Source organism: Poeciliopsis prolifica, unplaced genomic scaffold (assembly GCF_027474105.1).
Source record: "Poeciliopsis prolifica strain line A6 unplaced genomic scaffold, Auburn_PproV2 SCAFFOLD069, whole genome shotgun sequence".
In the NCBI taxonomy this organism is placed as follows: Eukaryota; Metazoa; Chordata; class Actinopteri; order Cyprinodontiformes; family Poeciliidae; genus Poeciliopsis; species Poeciliopsis prolifica.
The window spans coordinates 1,360,001-1,378,922 of record NW_026562444.1 but is presented as its reverse complement, the minus strand read 5'-3'; the positions used below and the strand labels follow the sequence as shown (position 1 = coordinate 1,378,922).

At 45.2% G+C, this 18,922-nt stretch overlaps 1 pseudogene; it reads right to left on the bottom strand.

The window, feature by feature from the left end:
- LOC129351764 (laminin subunit gamma-1-like) overlaps nt 1-18,922 on the bottom strand; it is a 48,720-nt pseudogene that overhangs the window by 16,861 nt on the left and 12,937 nt on the right.

Sequence of the window (18,922 nt, the reverse complement as noted above, 5' to 3'; positions counted from 1 at the left end):
GTTTAACCAGAACTAACAGTTTAACCAGAACAAAACACTTTAACCAGAACTAACAGTTTAACCAGAACTAACAGTTTAACCAGAACTAACAGTTTAACAGAACTAAACACTTTAACCAGAACTAACAGTTTAACCAGAACTAAACACTTTAACCAGAACTAACAGTTCAACCAGAACTAAACGCTTTAACCAGAACTAACAGTTTAACCAGAACTAACAGTTTAACCAGAACTAACAGTTAACAGAAAGAAACACTTTAACCAGAACTAACAGTTTAACCAGAACTAACAGTTTAACCAGAACAAAACACTTTAACTAGAACTAACAGTTTAACCAGAACAAAACACTTTAACCAGAACTAACAGTTTAACCAGAACTAACAGTTTAACCAGAACTAACAGTTTAACAAGAACTAAACACTTTAACCAGAACTAACAGTTTAACCAGAACTAACAGTTTAACCAGAACTAAACACTTTAATCAGAACTAACAGTTTAACCAGAACTAACAGTTTAACCAGAACTAACAGTTTAACAAGAACTAAACACTTTAACCAGAACTAACAGTTTAACCAGAACTAACAGTTTAACCAGAACTAAATACTTTAACCAGAACTAACAGTTCAACCAGAACTAAATACTTTAACCAGAACTAACAGTTTAACCAGCACTAACAGTTTAACCAGAACTAACAGTTTAACCAGAACTAACAGTTTAACCAGAACAAAATACTTTAACCAGAACTAAATACTTTAACCAGAACTAACAGTTTAACCAGAACTAAATACTTTAACCAGAACTAACAGTTTAACCAGAACAAAACACTTTAACTAGAACTAACAGTTTAACCAGAACAAAACACTTTAACCAGAACTAACAGTTTAACCAGAACTAACAGTTTAACCAGAACTAACAGTTTAACAAGAACTAAACACTTTAATCAGAACTGTTAGTAACAGTTCAACCAGAACTAAACGCTTTAACCAGCACTAAACACTTTAACCAGAACTAAACACTTTAACCAGCACTAAACGCTTTAACCAGCATCGGTTAAAAAGTGAGGCAGAAACTGCAGCAGGGCTCCTGAATATGCAGAAAGGCATCGGTCAGCGACATAATGCTGGTCAGAACTGGAGCAGAAATGACACCAGTAAGCGCCACTGGTCATTTCTGACTCTGGTGAAGTGAAGACACAGAGAGCTTTTACATCCCTGGGCAGGGTGCAGGTTTGTTAAGTCTCCAGTCTCTTCCTCATGTCTTCCTCCTCACTGGGAAACTCATCAGGGCTTCACATTAAAGCCAGGTTGTTCCTGAACCACTGCATTCTGCATTCTGCTCTGAGTTTGGTGTTTCAAAAACCTCGTCTCTCTTCTGTTTTCCTTCCATATTTTCTTTATGATTTCTGGGTTTTAGTCAGTCAACATAATGATATCCGGCCTTTGGAAAACTTTCCCTGACTCTCATGTTTCCTCAGTGTGGGAGACTGAGCACCGCTTAGTCATGGCTCTGCATTAAACTACAACTCCCACAATCCCCCAGAGAGCCGGCCCGAGCCCAGCGCAGCTGTCCGCTCTGGGCCGGTTCCGGGCGGTAACCGGTGACTCACGCAGACACTCGTTGGCGCTGTCGGCCGTCGCCCTCATCCACGGCCGGTCGTTGAAGAAAGCTTTGCACACGCTGCAGTCCGCGCCCTCCGTGTTGTGCTTGCAGTCGCAGACCAGCCGGCCGCCGCCGTCCTTCACACACTCGCTGGCGTGCCGTTACACTTACACCTGACACACACACACACACACACACACACACACACACACACACACACACACCTGTTACACCTGGACGACACCACTCAGCACATCACCTGACAAAGAAGCAGCTTTTCATCATCAGACGTGCGTCTGAATGAGCCTGTTGGTGTGAAATGTGTCATCAGGGACGAGCCGCTTCCGCTCGGTGATTGAAGGTTTGCTTCGCCCTCCTCAGGTGGGGGAACGGCTCCAGCAGGACGGCGCTTGTTCAGCCTCCACCTTATTGTCTCAGCTGTTTCCTGGCACAGAGCCGTGGAAATCTGACAGCAGACAAAACTTCACAGCCCATAAACCGAACTGATCAGTTTCTGTCTTCCAGGGAAACGTTTTGCTGCCGAGACGCTCAGAGGAAAAACAGAGGAATAATGAAAACAATCTGGAATATATAATCTAGAATATATAATCTAGAATATATAGATCACAGAAAACACCACGCAGAAATCAGGAGTGGAAAACCCCCTCATCCATTCATCTATTCATCCATTCATCTATTCATCCATTCATCTATTCATCCATTCATCTGTTCATCCATCCTCCCTCCTATTTTTCAATAAATTTCTTGTTTTTTTGTTGTGACTTTTCTTTGCAGCCGTTAGCATGAAGCTAGTAGCTCTGCTAGCTTTGCTAGCAGTTAGCTCTACTCAACCTCTGACTATTAAAGTATCATTAAAATGTTAGAAATTAGACACAATTTTAACTTAGGCGCCATAAACATTTAGCAGCTAAGCTACAGACTGTTAGCTTAGCTGAAGCTAGCAGGTAAACTTTGAGATTTAACTCGTTTATTAGATTAAATTTACAGTTATTTTTTGAATCCGTTAAAATTTGTCATTAAATGTGCATTTATGTCATTTGTGTTTCTCGAGTCATAAACTAATGATCAGCGATTTGTACCAAATGGAGATCCAAACAGATCTAAAGTGGCTTTAGATCTGTAGTGGTAATTTTGCACATCATCCAGTGAATATTGGTGTTAAACTGAACTGGTTTTCATTAATCATGTGTGTTTTTGTTTGGATGGAGGCAGCAGGTCAGGACAGCAGGATGAGTTCATGGATCTGGTTAAAGTTCAACCAGCAGCATAAAGCCGACCTGCCCGGCCCGGCCCGGCCCGCCCGGAGGTAAAGTCCGCTCAGAGGCCACGCCTCGTGCCTCTGGGGGCCCTGGCCGCCCCGTCACCGTTTCCCTGTAATCCGGCTCTGCCAGCCAGGAATGTCAGGAATGCTGGATGTGTCATGGAAATGTGCTCCACATTTCTAACAGATTACGGCTGCAGAGCCTCTGTGTTCAACACTCTGGCTGCCCAAACCGCTTTCCCTCCAGCCGGGCGGGAAACGGAGACCCATGTAACCGCGGAGGGAGGGCAGCGGACCACACAGGGCCGGATCGGGACCCATAAATCCGCCTGACCTGCTGCTCCGTTCACCTCTTTTGTCTGAAGCTGGCGAAGCCTGCAGGAAACCATCAGATAATGTTTAACTGCGTGTTTACCTTCCTCCCACGGCGAAGTCAGAGATGGCGTAGTAGTAGGACTTGAGGACCTTGGGGTCGTTGAAGACTTCGTCTCCGAACGTGTTGAGTCTGTTCAGGGTCACTCTGATGTCTGTGGCCGTCACCCAGTCCTGAACCAGACGACAGACAATTACAGCAAACCTTCCGGCTGCAGCTCACAGTTTCTGACGGTTATCTAAAAGCTAAAAGTGAGAATGACCTGAAGGATCCCCAAACGCCCCCAAACGCCCCGTTCTGTTCAAGCATGCAGGAAAATATCAAAGGTCAGGAATCACCATGAAGAGTTTCTGGAAACAGCTTCAGACTCTCATCGTCTTATTGAGACTAGAAGCTGCAGAACCTTGAGATTTATCTCAAAACCTCAGAGGGAATCAGGTCAACGGGTTCAGATAGCAAACCAGCTTTAAACTGGTTTACTGACATTAAACTGGTTTACTAACATTAAACTGGTTTACTGACATTAATCTGGTTCACTGACATTAAACTGGTTTACTGACATTAAAACTGGTTTACTGACATTAATCTGGTTTACTGACATTAAAGTGGTTTACTGACATTAATCTGGTTTACTAACATTAAATGGTTCACTAACATTAAACTGGTTTTACTGACATTAATCTGGTTCACTAACATTAAACTGGTTTACTAACATTAATCTGGTTTACTGACATTAAACTGGTTCACTAACATTAAACTGGTTTACTAACATTAAACTGGTTCACTAACATTAATCTGGTTTACTAACATTAAACTGGTTCACTAACATTAATCTGGTTTACTAACATTAATCTGGTTTACTAACATTAAACTGGTTCACTAACATTAAACTGGTTTACTAACATTAAACTGGTTTACTGACATTAATCTGGTTCACTGACATTAAACTGGTTTACTGACATTAAACTGGTTCACTAACATTAAACTGGTTTACTAACATTAATCTGGTTTACTGACATTAAACTGGTTTACTGACATTAAACTGGTTCACTAACATTAAACTGGTTTACTGACATTAATCTGGTTCACTAACATTAAACTGGTTTACTAACATTAATCTGGTTTACTGACATTAAACTGGTTTACTGACATTAAACTGGTTCACTAACATTAAACTGGTTTACTAACATTAAACTGGTTCACTAACATTAATCTGGTTTACTAACATTAAACTGGTTCACTAACATTAATCTGGTTTACTAACATTAATCTGGTTTACTAACATTAAACTGGTTCACTAACATTAAACTGGTTTACTAACATTAAACTGGTTTACTGACATTAATCTGGTTCACTGACATTAAACTGGTTTACTGACATTAAACTGGTTCACTAACATTAAACTGGTTTACTAACATTAATCTGGTTTACTGACATTAAACTGGTTTACTGACATTAAACTGGTTCACTAACATTAAACTGGTTTACTAACATTAAACTGGTTTACTGACATTAAACTGGTTTACTAACATTAAACTGGTTTACTGACATTAAACTGGTTTACTAACATTAAACTGGTTTACTAACATTAATCTGGTTTACTAACATTAAACTGGTTCACTAACATTAAACTGGTTTACTAACATTAAACTGGTTTACTAACATTAAACTGGTTCACTAACATTAAACTGGTTTACTGACATTAAACTGGTTTACTAACATTAAACTGGTTTACTGACATTAAACTGGTTTACTGACATTAAACTGGTTCACTAACATTAAACTGGTTTACTAACATTAAACTGGTTCACTAACATTAATCTGGTTACTAACATTAAACTGGTTCACTAACATTAAACTGGTTCACTAACATTAAACTGGTTCACTAACATTAAACTGGTTTACTGACATTAAACTGGTTTACTAACATTAAACTGGTTTACTGACATTAAACTGGTTTACTAACATTAAACTGGTTTACTGACATTAAACTGGTTTACTGACATTAATCTGGTTTACTGACATTAAAGTGGTTTACTGACATTAATCTGGTTTACTAACATTAAACTGGTTCACTAACATTAAACTGGTTTACTGACATTAAACTGGTTCACTAACATTAAACTGGTTTACTAACATTAATCTGGTTTACTGACATTAAACTGGTTTACTGACATTAAACTGGTTCACTAACATTAAACTGGTTTACTAACATTAAACTGGTTCACTAACATTAATCTGGTTTACTAACATTAAACTGGTTCACTAACATTAATCTGGTTTACTAACATTAATCTGGTTTACTAACATTAAACTGGTTCACTAACATTAAACTGGTTTACTAACATTAAACTGGTTTACTGACATTAATCTGGTTCACTGACATTAAACTGGTTTACTGACATTAAACTGGTTCACTAACATTAAACTGGTTTACTAACATTAATCTGGTTTACTGACATTAAACTGGTTTACTGACATTAAACTGGTTCACTAACATTAAACTGGTTTACTGACATTAATCTGGTTCACTAACATTAAACTGGTTTACTAACATTAATCTGGTTTACTGACATTAAACTGGTTTACTGACATTAAACTGGTTCACTAACATTAAACTGGTTTACTAACATTAAACTGGTTCACTAACATTAATCTGGTTTACTAACATTAAACTGGTTCACTAACATTAATCTGGTTTACTAACATTAATCTGGTTTACTAACATTAAACTGGTTTACTAACATTAAACTGGTTTACTAACATTAAACTGGTTTACTGACATTAATCTGGTTCACTGACATTAAACTGGTTTACTGACATTAAACTGGTTCACTAACATTAAACTGGTTTACTAACATTAATCTTGTTTACTGACATTAAACTGGTTTACTGACATTAAACTGGTTCACTAACATTAAACTGGTTTACTAACAAAACTGGTTTACTGACATTAATCTGGTTCACTAACATTAAACTGGTTTACTAACATTAATCTGGTTTACTGACATTAAACTGGTTCACTAACATTAAACTGGTTTACTAACATTAAACTGGTTCACTAACATTAATCTGGTTTACTAACATTAAACTGGTTCACTAACATTAATCTGGTTTACTAACATTAATCTGGTTTACTAACATTAAACTGGTTCACTAACATTAAACTGGTTTACTAACATTAAACTGGTTTACTGACATTAATCTGGTTCACTGACATTAAACTGGTTTACTGACATTAAACTGGTTCACTAACATTAAAACTGGTTTACTAACATTAATCTGGTTTACTGACATTAAACTGGTTTACTGACATTAAACTGGTTCACTAACATTAAACTGGTTTACTAACATTAAACTGGTTTACTGACATTAAACTGGTTTACTAACATTAAACTGGTTTACTGACATTAAACTGGTTTACTAACATTAAACTGGTTCACTAACATTAATCTGGTTTACTAACATTAAACTGGTTCACTAACATTAAACTGGTTTACTAACATTAAACTGGTTTACTAACATTAAACTGGTTCACTAACATTAAACTGTTTAACATTAAATGGTTTACTGACATTAAACTGGTTTACTAACATTAAACTGGTTTACTGACATTAAACTGGTTTACTGACATTAAACTGGTTCACTAACATTAAACTGGTTTACTAACATTAAACTGGTTCACTAACATTAATCTGGTTTACTAACATTAAACTGGTTCACTAACATTAAACTGGTTCACTAACATTAAACTGGTTTACTAACATTAAACTGGTTTACTAACATTAAACTGGTTTACTAACATTAAACTGGTTCACTAACATTAATCTGGTTTACTAACATTAAACTGGTTCACTAACATTAAACTGGTTCACTAACATTAAACTGGTTTACTAACATTAAACTGGTTTACTGACATTAAACTGGTTTACTAACATTAAACTGGTTTACTGACATTAAACTGGTTTACTGACATTAAACTGGTTCACTAACATTAAACTGGTTTACTAACATTAAACTGGTTCACTAACATTAATCTGGTTTACTAACATTAAACTGGTTCACTAACATTAATCTGGTTTACTAACATTAATCTGGTTTACTGACATTAATCTGGTTTACTAACATTAAACTGGTTCACTAACATTAAACTGGTTTACTAACATTAAACTGGTTTACTGACATTAATCTGGTTCACTGACATTAAACTGGTTTACTGACATTAAACTGGTTCACTAACATTAAACTGGTTTACAACATTAATCTGGTTCACTGACATTAAACTGGTTTACTGACATTAAACTGGTTCACTAACATTAAACTGGTTTACTAACATTAAACTGGTTCACTAACATTAATCTGGTTTACTAACATTAATCTGGTTTACTGACATTAATCTGGTTTACTAACATTAAACTGGTTCACTAACATTAATCTGGTTTACTAACATTAATCTGGTTTACTGACATTAATCTGGTTTACTAACATTAAACTGGTTCACTAACATTAAACTGGTTTACTGACATTAATCTGGTTCACTGACATTAAACTGGTTTACTGACATTAAACTGGTTCACTAACATTAAACTGGTTTACTAACATTAAACTGGTTTACTGACATTAAACTGGTTCACTAACATTAAACTGGTTTACTAACATTAAACTGGTTCACTAACATTAATCTGGTTTACTAACATTAAACTGGTTCACTAACATTAAACTGGTTTACTAACATTAAACTGGTTTACTGACATTAAACTGGTTTACTAACATTAAACTGGTTCACTAACATTAATCTGGTTTACTAACATTAAACTGGTTCACTAACATTAAACTGGTTCACTAACATTAAACTGGTTTACTAACATTAAACTGGTTTACTGACATTAAACTGGTTTACTAACATTAAACTGGTTTACTGACATTAAACTGGTTTACTGACATTAAACTGGTTCACTAACATTAAACTGGTTTACTAACATTAAACTGGTTTACTGACATTAAACTGGTTTACTAACATTAAACTGGTTTACTGACATTAAACTGGTTTACTGACATTAAACTGGTTCACTAACATTAAACTGGTTTACTAACATTAAACTGGTTCACTGACATTAAACTGGTTCACTAACATTAAACTGGTTTACTGACATTAAACTGGTTTACTGACATTAAACTGGTTTACTAACATTAAACTGGTTTACTGACATTAAACTGGTTCACTAACATTAACTGGTTCACCAACATTAAACTGGTTTACTGACATTAAACTGGTTTATTGCAGCTGCAAATAGAAGAACAAAACTGAGTATTTAAAGTTTTTACAACTTCAGATTTTTTCAGTTTAACAAAACAAATTAAACTCCAAAAACATAAGAAAAAATATAAAAACTGTTTTTTCCATTTTGATTTTGTGGACATGGATCTAAATGAGCCTCTTCAGATAAAATCATTGATCCAACTTTAATTAACTGAAATTATTCCATCAGTTTTTAATTACAGAAAGTTATGAAAAAATTTCCCCAGAGGACAGAAAATTGTTAACTGTTTTTCTACAAGGTTCTGGATCCTCTTTGAGGTTCTGGATCCTCTTTGAGGTTCTGGATCCTCTTTGAGGTTCTGGATCCTCTTTGAGGTTCTGACAAAGTTCTGCAGCTCTGGGAAATTGTGATGGAGCCAAAGTCAAATAAATGTTTTCATTTTATGATTTTCATGATTTAAAGGCAGGAGGAAGGGATTCGTCACGAGCAGCTGCTCAGCGTCTGGCTGGAGCCTCGTGGGAAAGCGGGTCGGTACCGGCAGGAGGCGAGCCGGACCCAGAGGTTCAGAGCGAGTGAGAACCCGGGTTCTGGACGGGTTCTGGTTTGCTCCCCAAACTGTAGTAACTGGGTCCAGATGTGACCCGACCTGCTGGTCTCAGTCTGAGGCGGTTCTGGTTTCGACCCGGAAGTTCTAGGAAACATTTTGATCTCCAGTATTTTTGCTCCAGAAACGATCTGATCCGAATAAATGAAGGCGGTTCTGATGCTGAACAGGAAATGCATCACGGAGATTTCTGTACAAATCAAACTTTCCCAGGGAGGCCAGAGGTCAGAGGTCAGGGGTCAGAGGTCATGGGACACTCAGACGTCCTCAGGTTCTGGTCACATCCCAGCCTGGTCGGCCCGGTCAGCAGAAACCGGCCGGGATTCCCGACTTCCAGGAAAACTGCCGGGAACGTGGAGCTGGAACCGGAACCAAAAATCTGAGCTTCAGGTCCTGAACCTGGACTAGGAACCGGCGCCGGACCAGACCTGGTCCAAGACCTGGTCCTGGACTAGGACTAGGAACCGGCGCCGGACCCAGGACCTGGTCCAAGACCTGGTCCTGGACTAGGACTAGGAACCGGCGCCGGACCCAGGACCTGGTCCAAGACCCGGACTAGATTCAATCATCTGGACTCATTTCCTCAGCTGGCCTCCAGCTATTGACTCATCTAAGCTAGTGGTGAGCTAGCAGTGAGCTAGCACTTAGCTAGCAATGAGCTAACATGAGCTAGCAGTGAGCCAGCAGTGAGCTAGCGGTAAGCTAGCGGTTAGCCAGAAGTTAGCTAACATGAGCTAGCAGTGAGCTAGCGGTAAGTTAGCCTGGAGATAAAATGAATTAATCGACTAAATGATCACGATCATGAAAACAATCTGGACTCATTTCGGGTCCAAAGTCGTCGTTCTGATCTGGCCTTAATGAGGAACTGCTGACGATGGAGGTGAAGCGAAGAACTGAAGCACGTTTTGATTCGGCCCAAACTCTGAAGGCGACTCGGTTCTGGCAGCGACTCGGCGAACCGGGCCCAGGCGGACCGGGCCCAGGCGGACCGGGCCCAGGCGGACCGGGCCCAGGCGGACCGGGCCCAGGCGGACCGGGCCCAGGCGGACCGGGCCCAGGCGGGTCGCCGTCCTGCAGCTGCAGGACTTCTTGTCTTCGTCTTGTCGGGTTCATGCAGAACAAGCCGGCAGCTGCGGGTCCAGAGCGGTTCTGATCATCTCAGAACATTTGATGATTATGAGCAGAGAGGAAAAACATTCAGCTGGGCCGAACCAGAACTTCTGTCCAGGAACCATCTCTCAGGAATCTGATTGGCTCATAGAGATTCAGAGGATCACCAGGACGTTTCTGTCTCAATAAGCGTTTTATCTGCTCTGTTTCAGATCCGCCGTCGTTTCCCAGCTGGGAGGATTCAGGCTCCTTCCTGTCTGGAAAACCTCCAGCTGCAGCCGGACCGCCTGACCCGCAGCAGGGAGTAGAACCAGCAACCTTTCCTCTGGGATCGCTGTCATAGCAAAGGTCAGGCTGAGCTGGAGGATTTTAACATCAACCAGAAATATAGTCAGAAGTTGATCTTGGAAAGTTATTTATGAATGAATGAATACAGTTTTAGTGAAGGGATGAAAAGCTGGACATGAAACATGTTTTCTGGTTTGAATTATTGACTTTATGATCCTTTGAACCAGAAACTTTCTTCATAAACTCCTCAGAGAAACAGATTCATGATCAAGACTTTAGATCAAAACTCGTTTCGTCCCAAATGTCAAAATGTTGATTGAACTGATGTAATAATCTGGTTTGGTGACATCAGTGTGTGAATTAATCCAGTTTCCCTCAGATTAGAGTTTCTGGAATAAATGTTTTCTAGAACTTATTGAGATATTTATTAATTTTATATTTATTGATATATAACTAACTGATCAGAACTGCAGGCTAATGTGGCCTGTAGCCGTTAGCAAACAGATGCTAACATTGCTGTTAGCGTGCTAACATTAGCACACCAACAGAGATGCTCTCAGCTTATTTTGGTGAATTCATAATTACTCTAAATTATAATTCAGATGCTTCATCATCTTCTGAACTCCAACCAGGAAATGTTGAGATTTTATAAACTAAAGTGACGTTTTATCACAATAATCAGTTTTTAGTTTTTCAGGATGTTTTCAGGGTTAAATCAGCTCAGATTTGATCGTCAGAATCATAAAAACATTTATCTGGGCATCATGTGCCAGTTTGGCCAGTTTAAATGGAGACCAGAACAAGGAGGGAACATTTAAAGCACAGCTGTGAAACCCAAAGACGTCCAACAGGAATGAACTGATGAAACAATAAAAAAATGTCCAGAACCCAGAATTTAAATGATGTCAACATTTCAGATGGATTATCGACCCTCTGCTGTAGGAAACCAGTAACTGTGGCAGGCTGTGACCTTTCAGACGACCTCTGTGTGACCTGGAAGTGTTTCATTGAAATTAGAAACCCGTTTAGTTTTCCAGCTCAGCGGCGGGAGGAACCGTCTTTATGTTTCAGAAACTGAACGCATCGTTGCAGCGAGAAGGAACAAATGTGAAGCTGTGAACTTCAGAGCCAGTAAATGCAAACATGACCCGGTTTGACCCGGTTGGACCCGGTTGAACCCGGTTTGACCCGGTTGAACCCGGTTTGACCCGGTTGGACCCGGTTGGACCCGGTTGGACCCGGTTACAGGACTAATGAAGCAGAGCTCTGATCCGTCAGGCCTTTATGACTCGGTTCTGCTGGGAACTGGACCGGTGACGGCGGCTCTGCGTCCGCTGCTGCGTTAAAGAGCTGGGAATCCCAGCAGGTGGTCATTTCCCAATCCGGACCCGGAGATGACAGACGGCAGGAATGTCCCAGAGCCGCCGGCCGGCTGACGCCTCCAGAAAGAGTCCCGGCTTCGGTATAAATAGCTTCGTGCCGACGGGTCAAATAAGGAAGTTCACAGCTGAGCGGCTGAGCTAAATCTGTTCTTTTACAGGGAGACGAAGTTCAGGACGGAAAAACAGAGACAGAATCCAACAGAACCGGACCCGGCCCGCGTAGGTCGGGACCGGACCCCCCACCTGGGTGGAACCACCGGTCCTGAACCGTCAGGTCCAGAATGGGAGGATCTCTGGTTGATCTAAACATCAGTTCGATCGTTTCAAACATTTTTCATAAAAACGTTTCCGTCATTTCCTCAGTTCAGTTTCAATCTGACGTCAGATTGATGAATGTGAAGCTGTGACGTCAGGTGTGGAGCGACAGGTGAGTGTTTCTGGGCATCATGTTTGTCCAGATCCACTTTGAACTGCAGTCATCACCATAATTAGATGTTGCCATGGGAACAGCCATCCAGCTGCTACCAACCAACATGTCCGACCAATCAGAACGCAGGATACTGATGATGAAAGATTATTCCAAACAGAAAACATCTGAGGCAGCCGCCGGGCTTCGGAACCCAAACCAGATCCGATCCGGTCCGGATCCAGATCTGGTCCAAAGCAGACCCAGTTCTGGTTCTGGTAACTCCTGGTCACTAACTGGACTGTGAACTCATCTGGACCCAAAGTGTCTAACAGCAGAAGCCCGACCCAAACCGGTCATCAACAGAACCTGGACCCAAAAGAAAAGGATCACGGTGCTGAACTGGTCCAGTAATCTCCAAACCGGGCCTCACCGAGTGAAGCATCCTGGACCTTCAGAACCAACGAGACTAACGGAGAGTTGATCCGTTGGGTTCTGGGAAACCCAACGGATCAGAACCAACGACCAACATGTTTCTGTCAAAACGACTGAAACTGAGACGGTTCTGATCCGAGACGGTTCTGATCCAAGACGGTTCTGATCCAAGACGCCAATAAAGTGGATGGATTCACATCAAACCCTCTTTGTTCCTTCGAATGGCAGCAACTGCAGGAAAACAAACAGCTGGAGGCGTTTCTGAGTGAGAAGAGAAAAAATTACACAACATTGTGAAAGAAAGAGAAGAATGTGCAGTGATGATGAGGAGGAGGAGGAAGAGGAGGAGGAGGAGGAGGAGGAGGAAGACGAGGAAGAGGAGGAGGAGGAGGAGGAGCGACAGAAACGTCCCAGTGGGAATCTCCTGGTAGCAGCCCTGACTGGCTTGGAACCAGCAACCTCAAAGCCCTGGGAGCTACAACCTCAGACCCGGTTCGGGTCGTAGAGCTGGAGATAAAACCTCGGATCTGGTGGAACCGAGACGGCACCGAGGGGTCCAACAGAACCCAACAGAACCAGCCTCTACTCAGGACCTGGAGTCAGAACCAGAACCTGAACCAGAACCTGAACCAGAACCAGGTCCAGAACCTGGTCCAGAACCAGAACCTGAACCAGAACCTGAACCAGAACCAGGTCCAGAACCTGGTCCAGAACCAGAACCTGGTCCAGAACCAGGGCGGACCTCCAGCTGATCTGCAGCAGGTTAACATCTGGACTCCTGCAGGTTCAGTGAAGCTCTGAGGTTCGGATCCCGGCTGTTTGGGCTGCTTGGTTCCGGTACCAGCGATATTCTGCCCTACAGAACCGGTCCTGGTTTCCTGTCTGCTCAGAGATTTTCTCATTCATGTGATGAGAGAGCAGATCATCTGGTCCTGCAGCTGCAGATCTGAACCGACAGCAAAGCTAAAACCACGTTTGCACATGAGCTTCAGAACCGGGACCTTCAGGGACGAGCCGACCTCTGACCTGGAGCACCGGGCTGTTGTCGAAGTTGTAGGCGCTGGGTCGGCCCTCCAGCGTGGAGAAGGCCACGTTTCCCCCGGTGAGCGGCGAGATGTCGCTGAAGTCGTCGGTGCAGAGCGCCTCCTGCTCGTCGCCGCCGGTGCGGATGAAGCCGCGGCTCGGCTTCCTGTACGTCTTCTCGCAGGAGCCGCTGTAGTACTGGTACGGCACCCAGGGGGCGCCCTCGCTGCTCCGCTTGTAGATGGCGAAGCTCTCCGGGCGGCTCGTGTGGAACTTCAGCCGAACGTAGGTGATGTCGAAGGCCTTCCCTGCAGGCAAAAAGGAAGTGAACAGGAAGTGAATGATCAAAAAACCAAAACTCAGTCACATGATTGTCCAAACAGAGTGTCGGCTGCTTATTTTTGCTTTTATCAGACATTTTTTTCAAAGTTTCCCCAACAGGTTTCAGACGTTTGTGTGGATCCAGGATACCGAAGGTTCAGAACTTTTGGACTATTTGCAGAAAAACAGAAAACATTTAAAACCTGAATTTATCTGGGAAATTTTACTATTTATAAAAATGTTGAAGCTTGGTTCTGGTTCTGGTTCTGGTTCTGTCAGAGAAAATCCTGAACATCTCATCAGTAAATATGTAAATCTCTCATTATCCATTCAGTGTGAAATGAGTTTTTCAGATCAGGAAATGTTTGCAGGGTTCTTTTGGACCTTTCAGACGTTTGCTGGTTCTGAACCGGGATGAATCTTTGACTCGACCCGTTTCACGTTCAGCTCCTGCACTGAAATCCGGAGTTTCAGTTCAAATGTGACAGAAACCCGAGACCCGGATCGCTGCAGCTGGCCCGGTTCTGAGCAGGAATGCAGGAAGCCGTCAGAGCGTGACGAAGCAGCGGACTGGGTCAGGAGGGTCGGCCCGGCGGGTCTGAGCAGGTCCAGGAGCCGCCGCCTGGTCGCGGGCCACGGCAGGCGGTTCTGCTGTTTGCTCAGCCAAGGAATCCGTTCTGTCAACAGAGAGCTGAGGGGCCCCCAGGGGTCCGGGCCCCCCGGGGGGCCTCGGTCCCCCCCAGGGGGTCTGGCCCCCCGGGGGGCCTCGGTCCCCCCCAGGGGGTCTGGCCCCCCGGGGGGCCTCGGTCCCCCCCTGGGGTCTGGCCCCCTAGGGGCCAGACCCCGCCTAGGGGGTCCAGACCCCCCGGGGAGGATGCAGGGCCCCTGGGGGGGGTCTGGGCCCCGGGTCCCGGTGTTAACCACAAATAAAGGTGAAGCAGCTGATAGGACGAACAAAGGCAGCAGTTTATGACAGGAAACTATAAAGAGCTGCAAACAGCCGGAGTCCTCCCCCTGAGAGTGTGCACGTGAGAGTGTGCACGTGAGAGTGTGCACGTGAGAGTGTGCACGTGAGAGTGTGCACGTGAGAGTGTGCACGTGAGAGTGTGCACATGAGAGTGTGCACGTGAGAGTGTGCACGTGCCAGCAGCCCTCTGCTGAGCAGATGAACTTTATGGGTCAAGGTTAACAAGGATTAACTGCAGATACCAGTTTGATCTTATCAGAGTGAAGAGACCAGAACCAGAACCAGAACCAGAACCAGAACCAGAACCGCTCTGCACTGAACCTGCAGCTTCACTGTTTCGCCCAGAACAGCAGAAAACCAAATTCAGACTTGAAATGTCCTTCAGGTCCAGCAGAACGTTTCTCTTCCTTTGGGATCAAACAGCAACAGGAAGCAGAACTCGGTCGAGCAGAACCTCCGGGATAAAAACAAAGCCAACAGCGAGGGGCTGAAACGTGACCCGACTGGGAGGAAACAAGACACCTGAAGCAGAAGGTCCTATTTAAAGTAAGGGAGGAAAAACCTCTCCAGCCCAGAGGAAGGAGTCGTTTCCAACAAAAACAGTTTCAGTTCCTCAGACGGATCAGGATGTCCACTCAGATCAGAACAGAACCTCTGAGGAGGTCCGAAAGAAACGGCAGCAGTTGAAAACCAGGAATGAAACGTTTGTTTTTATAATTTGATGAAAAGTTGTGAGTTCAATACTGAACAGTTTCCCTGAATGTTCTAAAGGTTGAATCTGAATATTTTGATATTTATATCAACAGTTTCATGAGGAAAGCTGACGGCTCCTCATCGACCTAAACAAAGTTTTGTTCCCATCATGCACTGCGCCGGTTTCTGACGCTGCCAGAGGTTCGGCGCTAAACGGTTAAAAGTTATCAAAGTAGCTCCACGCATGAAGAGGCGTCTGACAGCAAGCAGCGTCGCTCCGTCACCAAACGCCTCCGTGTCCTCACCGGAGGACAAAAGCTTCTGCCAGCAGGAGGCAAACAGCAGCGAGGACGCAGGCGGCCGGTTGGACGGCCCGGTTGGACGGCCGGCAGAAACAACGAGCCTCCGGCGGCAGGAAGACACCAGGTGACCCAGCGGCTGTTCAAACACGGTGTGGAACGGGTCGGTTGAGTCCAAAGAGACATCAGGGATTCCTCCTCCAGAACAATCTGCATGTTCACCAGAGGACGTTTCTCAGCTTGGAAACAAAGAGCGTCTGTCCAGCCTCACTGGCAGGAAACACTGACTCATAAAGCTTTGGTCCCGCCAAAATAAAAGCTGAAGCAGCAACAAGAACATGATGAGAAGCTTTGGCCGTTTTTATAAAACTCATAAAGATCAGCAGCAAAACGAGAAGCAATCAATCAACTATCAACAGGATGGACAACGGTAATGTGAGGACATGGAGGACATGGAGGACTAGAGGTCTCGGGGTCTCTGGGTCTCGGGGTCTCTGGGTCTCTGGTCTCGGGGTCTCTTTCTCTGGGTCTCTGGTCTCGGGGTCTCGGTCTCTGGGTCTCTGGGTCTCGGGTCTCTGGGTCTCGGGTCTCTGGGTCTCGGTCTCTGGGACTCTGGGTCTCGGGGTCTCTGGTCTCTGGGTCTCTGGGTCTCTGGTCTCGGGGTCTCGGGGTCTCGGGTCTCTGGGTCTCTGGGTCTCTGGTCTCGGGGTCTCTTTCTCTGGGTCTCGGGTCTCTGGACTCTGGGTCTCGGGGTCTCGGGGTCTCTGGGTCTCTGGGTCTCTGGTCTCGGGGTCTCTTTCTCTGGGTCTCGGGTCTCTGGGTCTCGGGTCTCTGGTCTCGGGTCTCTGGGACTCTGGGTCTCGGGTCTCTGGGTCTCTGGGTCTCTGGTCTCGGGGTCTCTTTCTCTGGGTCTCGGGGTCTCGGGTCTCTGGGTCTCGGGTCTCTGGGACTCTGGGTCTCGGGGTCTCTGGGTCTCTGGTCTCGGGGTCTCTTTCTCTGGGTCTCGGTCTCTGGGTCTCGGGTCTCTGGGTCTCGGGGTCTCGGGTCTCTGGGTCTCGGGTCTCTGGGTCTCGGGTCTCTGGGTCTCTGGGTCTCGGGGTCTCTTTCTCTGGGACTCTGGGTCTCTCGGGGTCTCTGGGTCTCTGGGTCTCGGGTCTCTGGGTCTCGGGTCTCTGGGTCTCGGGTCTCTGGGTCTCGGGGTCTCGGGTCTCTGGTCTCGGGTCTCTGGGTCTCGGGTCTCTGGGTCTCGGGGTCTCGGGTCTCTGGGTCTCGGGTCTCTGGGTCTCGGGTCTCTGGGTCTCTGGGTCTCGGGGTCTCTTTCTCTGGGACTCTGGGTCTCGGGTCTCTGGTCTCTGGTCTCGGGTCTCTGGTCTCGGGTCTCTGGGTCTCGGGTCTCTGGGTCTCTGGGGGTCTCGAGTCTCTGGGTCTCGGGTCTCTGGTCTCGGGGTCTCGGGTCTCTGGGTCTCTGGTCTCGGGGTCTCTTTCTCTGGGTCTCTGGGTCTCGGGGTCTCTTTCTCTGGGTCTCGGGTCTCGGGGTCTCGGGTCTCAGGTCTCTGGGTCTCGGGTCTCTGGGTCTCGGGTCTCTGGGTCTCGGGGTCTCGGGTCTCTGGGTCTCGGGTCTCTGAGTCTCGGGTCTCGGGTCTCGGGTCTCTGGGTCTCGGGTCTCTGGGTCTCTGGGTCTCGGGTCTCTGGGTCTCGGGGTCTCTGGGTCTCTGGGTCTCGGGTCTCGGGTCTCTGGGTCTCGGGTCTCGGGGTCCCGGGTCTCTGGGTCTCGGGGTCCCGGGGTCTCGGGGTCTCGGGGTCTCGGGGTCCCGGGGTCCCGGGGTCTCGGGGTCTCTGGTCTCAGGGTCTCTGTCTCGGGGTCCTGGGTCTCTGGGTCTCGGTCTCTGATCTCGGGTCTCGGTCCGGATTCCCGTCTGGACATGGAAAAGATGCTGCAGGAAAGCTTCTCTATCTGAGCCTGAGGGACGGAGGGACACGGAGGACAAGGATGGGTTCTGGTGTCTTCAGGCTGCTTGTCAGAAACCTTCAGACTGATGAGACCCAGAACCAGGGCAGACCAGGTTCTGGTTCTGGTTGGACCAGGCGGAGCCGAGGGGCGGGTTACGGTCCAATTAAGTTTCCTCCCATGACCTCATCGCATTCTTCTCTGGGACGGAGAACAATGGCTGCTTTCATTGAAAATGAGTGGGCCGGACCGGACCGGGCCGGGCCAGAGCGGGTCTCAGCCTGCAGCGAGGAGAGCTGCTGAGTAATCAGATTACTAATCACTTTTCATAGTCAGACTGCAGTTTAAAAACTGAATCTGTTTTTTGCAAATGTCAGTCTGATAAAAATCTGATTTCCTGAACCGGATCAGAACCGGATCAGAACCGGATCAGAACCGGACCAGAACCGGATAAGAACCGGATCAGACTGGTTGGCGGAGCGTCCAGAGAGGAGGTCCGGTCCACATGGCAACACCCAGAGAGCAGAACCCTGGACCACTCAGGTCAAAGGTCACATGCAGTCCAGTCACAGAGACACCTGTGAAGATGAAGATGAAGAGGAAGATGAAGAGGAAGATGAAGTCACCTCCAGATTCTGTTTGATAAACAGAGCAGCGGGCGCTCTGATTGGACGGTGTGTCTCTGTGTGTGTGTGTGTGTGTGTCTCTGAGTGTGTGTGTGTGTGTGTGTCTCTGTGTGTGTGTGTGAGTGAGTCTGTGTGTGTGTGTTTCTGTGTGTGTGAGTGTGTGTGTGTGTGGTGTGTAAGTGTGTGTGTGTGTCTCTGTGTGTCTCTGTGTGGTGTCTCTGTGTGTGTGTGTGTGTGTGTGTGAGTGTGTGTGTGTCTCTGTGTGTGTGTGTGTGTGTCTGTGTGTGTGTGTGTGTGTGTGTCTCT